Source organism: Lolium perenne, chromosome 5 (assembly GCF_019359855.2).
Source record: "Lolium perenne isolate Kyuss_39 chromosome 5, Kyuss_2.0, whole genome shotgun sequence".
NCBI classification, from domain to species: Eukaryota; Viridiplantae; Streptophyta; class Magnoliopsida; order Poales; family Poaceae; genus Lolium; species Lolium perenne.
Window position 1 is genome coordinate 15,235,521 of NC_067248.2, and position 9,751 is coordinate 15,245,271.

The window sequence follows — 9,751 nt, forward strand, 5'->3', positions numbered from 1 at the left end:
TATAAATCTGTCTCCATCATCCAAAAAATTTACATGACGAATAAAGGACTCTCCGACTCATGAAAATCATTTGCTTTTGCGATGATACATATCTGAACTCAACATGGGTCCTGCAGCCCTCATGGTAACTAAGAAAGGATGAAAAATAATTTGGGGAGCGAAGAATAATAGTGTTACATCTCAGGCTGAAGAACTTGGGTTCTTATTAGTAGATGAATCCCCTTCTTCCTCTGTCAAAATTGAGTCAGCCAAATAGGAGCTTTGCCTCCTGAATATTTCTGGCTTATCATCTAAGAACAAACGCTGCAGGTTCCCAACCAAAACACCATTCACCTTCTTTACCTGAATTATGAAGGCTGGTCAGTTGAGATGACTATAAAGATTACTAAGGACATGGCGCCTACTAATGGTTTTCTTATATAGGAAAAGACGTGCAGTTCAGCATACCTTTTGCAACGAACACTAATATCATCCATAAGGACCTAAAACAAAAATTGAGTAGTCAAAAGATAATTTTCAACAAAAAACAGGGAAATCAAATGCAAGAAGGTTCCTAATAAGATCATGAAACAGCAAACTGAATCATGATGAGGCAGTGACTTGGTGTCACTGATCATCCAAAATTGGAGATCAAGCAAATAATAATATGTGCATATAGAATAAAAAAAGGAAGCATCTTAGACGGTTTCAAAGAAGTCGTAAACCACATGAACCAATGATTCTGAATAAAAGAACTGAAAAAATCTCACAACAATTATGACTACACATGCGGGCATATCGTGTATAATTACACAATGGCACATAGCAAGAAGAAACCACATAGGAAGCCGGTCACCTGATAGTAATTTACTCACACATCTTGATTAGTCCCCGCAGACACTGTTTTTTGCTCAAGCTTTTGTCGTTTATGGCCCAGCTGCAATTCCTGGTAACAAAACTGAAAAGAACACAAAAAAATCTGGATTAGCCAATTAAATGGGGAATAGAGGAAAGTAGTGCTTCACCTAATGAAATCACTGCAAATATGACTGGAATGATAAACCAGTGTCAAAATAACTTGGATAGTCTTATTTGGCATTAAAACCTCGAAATATGTTAAAACTCTGCTGTTACCTTATGTTAAGAAAGGATCTTTGGAAAATTAAAAGATCTCAATATTAAATAGGACAAAAAAGGATACATGCAAATATATATCAATAGTTATTTTCCCGTATAGAATTGTGTAGAAGGTAAAGCGCAAACTGATCGAAGATTAAAGGTCTGCAGTGTAACTACTTGTTTATCCAATATCTACTGAACAAACATGGTAGTATGGTACTGGTTGCAGCTTACTTGGAAACTCAATGGTGTAGTCAGTCAAGGAGGAAGAGACTTTGGTGATCGATGTTGTCAATGGCAAGTCCATGGTGTTCAGCTTACGGTGGTAGCGACCGATCACATCGGCAACTCGACTCAGCTGGGCATCTGAAGCAACACGAATATCAAATAGATGCACCACTGTACATAGAAGCTAAAGGATATGATGGTATGACCAGAGGCTCACTGGAATGGTCGGAAACGTTGCCTGAGTGAGGTTAGAGATGGAGAAGATGATCCACATGATAGCTAGGATGTGCTGGAACATGTCGAATGGCAAGCACGGCGTTGCTACGCTGAGGATGGTTGCCACGAGGAAGAATACCTCTGCAGCGTCTTACTCTCACGTCCCCTGAACTATGAATCTGAAACTGATTGTGTTTTCTGAAACTGATATCTGCACTCTATTGGCAACCAAAAGATCTCAGAAAAATTGTTAATTTTACAGAAGAAAGATGTAACTAATATTGACATACTGTAAAGTATTCAGCTCAAACGGAGTTGATTTGAATGGTTTATAAAAATCAAGAACAGTGCAGCAAGAATTTGACAAAATCTGAAAAACTGAATTATATCTAGCATTTTGAGTGAAACTCTAATGCTACAAAATATTTTTGAAACCAAATATAGTATGAAAACAGTGGGCACACAAAAGCACAATTCAAATCACATTTTAAGAGTGATCTAAACCTTTTATGAAGCTGCAAAATGTCGTAACATGATCAAGGTAGTGAATGCCATGGATAAAAGAAAATGGCAAATGAGATCTAAATCATGTCTAAATTGGCTAAGGCTTAACTCATAGTAGTAAGTGGTTTTACAAACAGAAGGAAAGTTTGATAAAGTTTTAATATAGTGTATCATAAAATGTAGTTGGCACATAGTGAAGGCAATAGGTAAGAATTTAAACTTGTAGTTATTGTCATGAGAAAGCAAAGATGATAATCTGCAATATTATGAGAATCTGAGCTTCTTTTCAGAAATCCAATATCTGCAAATAGATAAGAACTTGAGTCATTTTCCATGAGAGCAAACCATTACCACAAAAAATCCATAAATCATTTTCTCCCATTTTGCACAAACAGGAACCATTATATACATATATTAGTATATACACAGCCAAGGCCTCAGTTACTTTTTTTGCTTGCACAAAGAAAATTAACCACATGAACATTTTTTCTAGGAAACAATTAATTAGTAAATGCTTCAGTAATAGATGAGTAGAGGTAGATTTTTTGATATATAAATAAGTTCTATTGAGCATCAGAATACAAGCAACACTTGCACTATCTGTTGGCATGATTTTGCATATAAAAGATCAGTGGTGAGTTATGTTAAATCTGGTAAAATCACCATTGTCAGATTACACGCAATAAGAAGCGGGTTTGTCTATACCTTCAGCAGGAGGGTTGGGAGATGGAAAGGCTCGAGAAATCGAGTATGTCATTCTTCATGGGCCTCATTGATCACCAGCCCTAACAAATCACATTAAAATATCAACTTTAACTTCAAAAAAACTCAAACAGTAACTATTTTACGAAAGCTGAAAAATACAGAATATTGTTAGCGCAAGGGCGTCAAAACTAAAATATCTAGAGCAAATAAAAGGCATAGGATCAATTTAGTGGTACCTTAGAAGAACATGACACAAGTAATGTGAAATACAATTTAGCGGTCACCTAAAGTTATTATCGATCTCTTCCATGACAATGGATACAAAATGAGCCACAAATGTAAAAAAAGAAAAGAACCAAACTTTCACATATTAGTATTTGGTAGGTACCCAATTTCATAGGAGGACGCGCAAGGCTAAGCAGGACGACCAGGCAGAGGGCATGCCCATCTCTAATTACCACATGAGGCGCCTTACAAACCTAGTAACACAACAAAAAAAAAATGCTGCTCAGAAGGCCATGACATCTCCTGCCTACCTGTGTCTAGCATGAGGAGAGCACAAAATTAAAATCAAGAAATACAGTAGCTTCTGAAGCCCTGTAGTATGTAGACTGCTGGGATACACAAACAAAAAATTTCCCCAACCTGAGGCATAGACTATAAATACCAACCTAAAAACATCAGTAAACAAATGATTTAACCTGTAGATCCAAACGGAGAAGTAGAAGGTAGGCAAACACAGAGGTAGAGTTGACGATATATGGTACAAAACAAACAACCGGTAATTAAGAACAATCCAGAGACAAAATAATAGAAAGAATCATCATAAATGAATATAGGACACAAAGAACATATGTCAAATTAAAAAGAAATCACCAGACAGTAGCGATGCCACAACGATGCCAGGACGGACAGTGGGGTTGTGCACCATTCAAATACTTCAAAGCCTCCTATCGATGCACAGAAAAAGAGGGACAACCCCAAATCAGCTCAATCAATTCAAGAAATAGAACAAACAAGCAAATAAAGAATCAAAAAGTATAAACCTGCACTGTAGTGTATGGGTGGGTAAGAAACATAAACCTGCCTCAGCACCAACAACTTACAACAAATTTTCGCCCTGATATAAACAACACAAAAAGGTAGTAAGAAATTACAATAGGGGCCCTTGGCATATAAGAGATAGCTATATATCCCAAAATATTGTATTTCTAACATGCCAAATTTTTGTAAAATCTAAGATATGCCAGTGTCGAAAGAAACTAAGGTAGAAGGGCTTATTCAAATGTGCACCAAAGCCCGAAAGTATGGTAAAGCTCGGCATTGATAAAAGATAAGGAAAGAGAGAAAAATAACCGAGCCTTAGGCACAATATTTATTTAGTCTATCACATGATCTTGTACCTATACCCAAAACACAGAACTTGAAAACCCAAAGATATATGAGAAGAAAGTTAAATATATACCAAAAATTACTTGTTGAGTTAATCAAACCAATTCTTTCCTATGCAAATGCCACCTCCTGCTGTCTCCGCCATCTTACTTTAAGGCTAGAATTTTAGAACTGCGGTATATAGGACAGCTAGAGAGCAAATAGGATAGGGAGAAACTAAAAGGTCCATCACTGAATGTTTTATGCAACTGGTGGATAGGTAGGATTAAACTGGACACAACAACCAGATAGGCCACATCAAGCACAAGCTTGACAACCTACTTAGTTAATTGGCTGCAATGTCTATCTGGATTATAAGCTACAAATATCACTCCATAAAAAAAGTTTACATTTCAACTTACAGTACTTGTCGTATCAATAGTTCCAACATGTTTTGTAGGTCACTTCCATTTGAGGTTGCTTTTCTATAGGCGGAAAAGCAATAAAAAAAGCAGCGAGGGCCTGAAAATTAGGACAAATAAAGCTAAAATTTATGCATATAATTGTTTTGGTGCATCCTTCATAACCTTTTGGTACCAGGATGCAGATTTTCATAATGCAATCACTAATACACAGTGTGCCGAATCAACCTATTCCAGCCTAACCATGAAACACAAAATTCATAATATTTAGAGTTGGAGATTTATAAAAGACCAACAAACATGGTACCAGGATCTAGATTTTCATAACGCAATCACTAATATATTGTGCCGAATCAACTTATTCCAGCTTAACCATAAAACACCAATTCATAATATTTAGAGTTGCAGAATTATAAAAGATCAATTAGGAAATCATCACAAGTGTTGCTCATTCTCAATATTTTAGCCAAAAGACAACAATGAACATTGTCAACACAGAAATAAGGATACTTATGTGGTCGGCTCACCTCAGCTCACCGCGGTGCAGCAGACACAGAGCAGGAGATCACATCTTTCATGGTCGCGGCCCAGCGATGCCGCAGAGGCTTGTGCTCCTCCTCCTGTCTCACACGATGTGACAAGGTAAAAATAAAGCACAAGTCTCATGAGGTCAGACAGTAACTCACATGGTGTGACAGAGTCAAGCTACTAAAACATATGATCTCTTTACTGACCTCTATACTAAAATAATGCACCTATGTTAGGAGAATGGACTTTTATATCTTAGATTTGTCATCTGATGCCTGTCTCAAACATAACACAAATTTATTTTGTCAGGAATTATTCATCTATATAGCAATGATAGTTTGCATAGGCAAGCCACATAATTGAGAGAGTATTGTACATACATGGGATATCATGTAGCCAAATTTGAGAAAATAAAGTGGTCGTAGAGGATACCTGAGGACACGGACAATCTATGCAAAATCAAGACCTTCCTTGCATCTCCTTTCCTAACCAATCACACAATAATTTCACCAAATTCGTTCATGAGGAAGAAGGGAATCTAGAGAGAGAGAGATGAACCTAGTGGGAATCAGAGGCAGAGTAGGGAAGGTCGAGACACTCTGGCATGCGTGCTCCACCATGCTGAGGATGACGACATGAACCCGTGCCCTCAATCCATCTTCTGCTGGACTCCTTCCACTCTGGGGACAGAAGCTGCAGATAGAACGAAGCCAGCGGCAGAGAAGCCGCCACGACCCACCTTATCCTCCCTCCTTCTCTCGCCGCAGTAGATCCCTGCCTCCTGGTCCCTTCTCCAGGTCGGGCCGCCTCTGCGACCTCGTCGTCTCGCCCTTGCTGCAGCATTAGTGACGAAGAAGACTGGAAAACCGCATCGGCGGCCCGTGCTCCACCGGCAGTGCCACCCCCACGCGCTCGCGGCACGCTCCACTAGCGGCGCCGCTCCCGCGCCCGCGACGCGCTCCACCGGCGGCGCCTCTCCCCCGCGCTCCAGTTGCGGCGGCTCGACTGGCGGCGCCTCTGCCCTGCGCTCCACTTGCAACGGCTCCACCGGCGGCGACGCTCCTCGGTGCTCGCGGCGTGTTCCACCTGCGGCAGCGCCGCTCCCGCTCTCAACCGGCGGTGCGGGGAGAGAAGGAGAGGGAGATATGGAAGAGAGGCGTGCGGCGGCGGGGATGTGGGCGTGAGGGGAGAGGAGGGGAACGAGAGCGGGGATAGGGTTTGGCTATGAAGAGGAGAAACGGATGGGCACGGGTGCGGCTAGGGTTTTCACCGGGAGCTGCTCCCTTTTATATGACACGGTAAGAAAACGAACGGCCGAGATTCATCGTGAGAAAGATCCGATGGTTCAGTAGCTAGAATCGCTGTGAAGCCCCCTATGGGGGCATCAATTATACCTTTAGATGCAATCATTCTTAGAGCATCTCTAGCAGTGGTTAAACTCGTCTAAACTGAAAACGGCGAGTTCAGTCTCCTAAATTTTACGGTTTCGTTGATTTTAGTCGAGCGCATAATAGAAATCGAAAAGGTGAACAAAAAAAATCAAACTTCGCGGGAAATTTTTGGCGATGAAGGTATGCAATGCAACGAATTCGATGCCTGATCGAGCTACATTTAAACATAATTTCAAATATAACAGCTAAAATAACTACTAATCCTACGTCGTACGCCTAATTTAACTAAAAATTTGCCCCGGGATATTCACCGGGCCTCTACGCACGGTGCAGGACGCCTAGGCGACGACGAGGGCAGCGAGCTCGATCATCGTCACCTCCTCCGCGTAGATCCTGCTAGTGAGGGGAAGCGTCGGCGCGTCAGCGCTGCTGTCGGGGCGCGGTGGAAGCGGCGGGCTGCACGAGCCGCCGGACAGGAGCTCGCCGTCCCCATTGCGCGTTGACCTGCGCGCCGCCCGCTTGCGCGCTCCCTCGGAGCGCATCCACTTTGCGCGCTTCGCTTCCGGGCGCAAAACTAGCGGACGAGGCGGCGAGCGGCTGCTGCCGATACGGCCGCCTCCCCTACCGCATCTTCGTGCACGCGCCATGGGGAACAGAGGAGAGGTCGCGGCGAAGCGGACATCGCAAGGGTGCGGCCGTAATTCCTCGCCGGAGTGCGAGGGTTTTTCGTGGCGGAGGAGCGGATGCGTCGGAGGGGAGTAGAGTCTCGGAACCGAACTCCGCCCCCCCCCCACCCCCCCCCCCCCACCTGGTTAAATAGGGGCCGCGCGCGGAGGTTCTCGGGCCCCCAAGAAACTTTTTCGTCCTTGCGGCTTTCGGCCCAAACCCCTAAATCCGTCGGAAAAATTCAGTTTCGGCGGCATTTACGGGCTCTATTAGAGTTGCTCTTGTCCTTCTCCAATGGTATGCTCAACAAACAAAAGAAAATTTTGGACCTTAAGCGAGGTTCCTGTTGACAAGCTTCACTACCTCCCTTTGATGGTGCCATCCTCCTGAGCTGAATAGAATCATCTGATTCCTTGTCATTACATTTACTCCTTTGGTTGTCTTTTTTTAGGATCTCTATCATGATATTTCCATGTGTCATCTTTAAGTGTCTTCATTTCTTCTCACGTTGGTCAGGTTAAACAGCTTTATCAGATGTTTTTCCCAGCATTACGTTCTCCTTGTGGACTGCTACGAATGAATCCTTCCTGGTGGAATCCTTTTCCGTCTTGGGATCTTTTCTGTCAGTGTCTCTAATTTGCACTAAAATCCTTATGATCTTTATTATCTTTCCAGGCTACGTTTGAAGTTCCAGTAGGAGGACTATACTTATCTGATTCTGACATTGCCTATGTATTCAGCTCTTATTTCATGCCATCTGCTCTGTTGTCTGTCTTTACATCAGGGCAACTCCTTTGGTCTGTTTGGGTCGGAAATTGGTTTACATCATCATTTGGACTAATTTGGGAGTAATTTTGTCCAAGTGATATAGTTTACATCATTTGCTGGAGCATTTTCAGGTGATGTGCATAATGCGGCGTATCCTCGCCAGGCTCGTGGTAGTGCATCGTCGGCGGGATCGAGCCAGAATCCCGATCGTCCTAGGCATCACCGCCAGCCAACTGCTCCAGGTATGTTTTTTTTTTGAACAGGGGAGGCCCCGAAGGACCTAGAGCTTCATTGCCAAAGCGGTGGAGGTACAAATTACAGAAAAAGTCAAAAAGAAACAGGAAATTACAATCTGACCCTGACTATTTGCACAAAGGACCCTATGAAATAAGCAGAAAAAGCAATCGGGCCTAGCTCCTTCTCCACCACAGCAAGGCTCGCCGTCGTCAACCTGCATGCCGCCGGGGACGCGACCACTTGGGGCATGTAGGTGGCAGCTAACAACAGCACAACCAGTAAACCTCTGCCGGAGGTTGATTGAGTCCATGAGGTGACGGCCGCACGCCATCGCTCGAGGTTGGAGGGGCCGCCCTTCGGCCATGTTGAACGGCGGCAGTGACGTCGTAGGATACCTCTAGAAGAAGACCTGGAGGTGACGGCAAGACGCCATCACCCGAGGTTGGAGGGGCCGCCTGTCGGCCATGAAGAACGGCGAGAGAGATGCCGTAAGAGACCTCCGATGAGAAGCAACACTCCCCTGCTGCAGATCCCGTGGGTAGCCGACCAGAAGCCACATCTCCTCCCCAATCACGCCACCATGGCAGATCAGGGGAAGAGGTTGCAGCTTCGGTCTTGACCAACAGATCCCGCCGAATCAACCTTATTTATGGAGATCTCCACTCTCCTCCGCCGCCACAACCTCGGCTCCGACCGCCGGAGCACCTTGGAGCAGCTGAGGACGATGGTGCGACGCCGGATCTGGCTGAGAAGATCCGCCACCTCCCTCCCGGCATAGACGCCAAACGCCATATAGGACCAAACCCTAAACCTACCACTACCACTATCTACTCCGGCGCCATCTCCTTCCCTACTCCGGCCGGCTATTCCGGCGGAGAGGGCATCGGAGCGGCCCGGCGGAAGAGGAACTCCTATCAACTACTGTAGCGAGACGAGAGCGGTGGAGGGGGGAAATGAGAGCCTCCCTTGCTCCAGGTATGTAGCACTTGCTGTTTTCTTTGTTGTGCTCGATTCGGAAACGCATCAAGGAGTTCTTTGGTAGATGTTCACCGGCCCGCGACGTGGAAAGACCTTAGATACGGCCCCCATTTATTTCATGGACTAAAACGCAAAACGACGCATCCGGTCAGCGACGAATTCGTTCAAAATCTCTTGAGTTCGGTTGAAATGGACTAGTTTGCACCCGGTTACAAGTTGTGGGACTGGTTTTATCCGGTTTGCAAGAAGTAGGGCTATTTTGCGCCAAGTTGTGAAACAAAAAAATGTACTGTATCTATAAATAGTTGTATGATGTCTATCTAAATTTAGATGTATGTAGAAGCTATTTAGTGCCTAGATATATTTATATTTAAATAAATTTTAGAAGCTTATTTAATTTACCAAAAAAAGGAGGAGGAGAAAAATCTGTTGGAGCAAAGAACGGTCTCCTCTTCCACGCGTCACTACCAAAATCCTCTTGCAAGGCGTGTTGCTTTCAAGTCTCACCACCAGCTCAAAACCGCTCCACGTCGTTGCCTCCGCTGGTCCGCCACCTTCTTCCACCTCTGTCCTCACACCATCACCCCAACTCCCTAAGCAAGAACCACCCACGGGCCGGCACCTGCGCGCGGTCTACGC

At 44.1% G+C, this 9,751-nt stretch overlaps 1 long non-coding RNA gene across 1 annotated transcript; it reads right to left on the reverse strand.

Moving 5' to 3' along the window:
* Positions 1 to 256: 256 nt before the first annotated feature.
* On the reverse strand, positions 257 to 1,462 carry LOC127304557 (uncharacterized). The gene is made up of 3 exons (XR_007853434.2): positions 1,333 to 1,462; positions 448 to 482; positions 257 to 342 (listed from the first exon to the last, which is right to left on the reverse strand). It is a non-coding gene; the product is annotated as an uncharacterized lncRNA (long non-coding RNA).
* Positions 1,463 to 9,751: the final 8,289 nt, after the last annotated feature.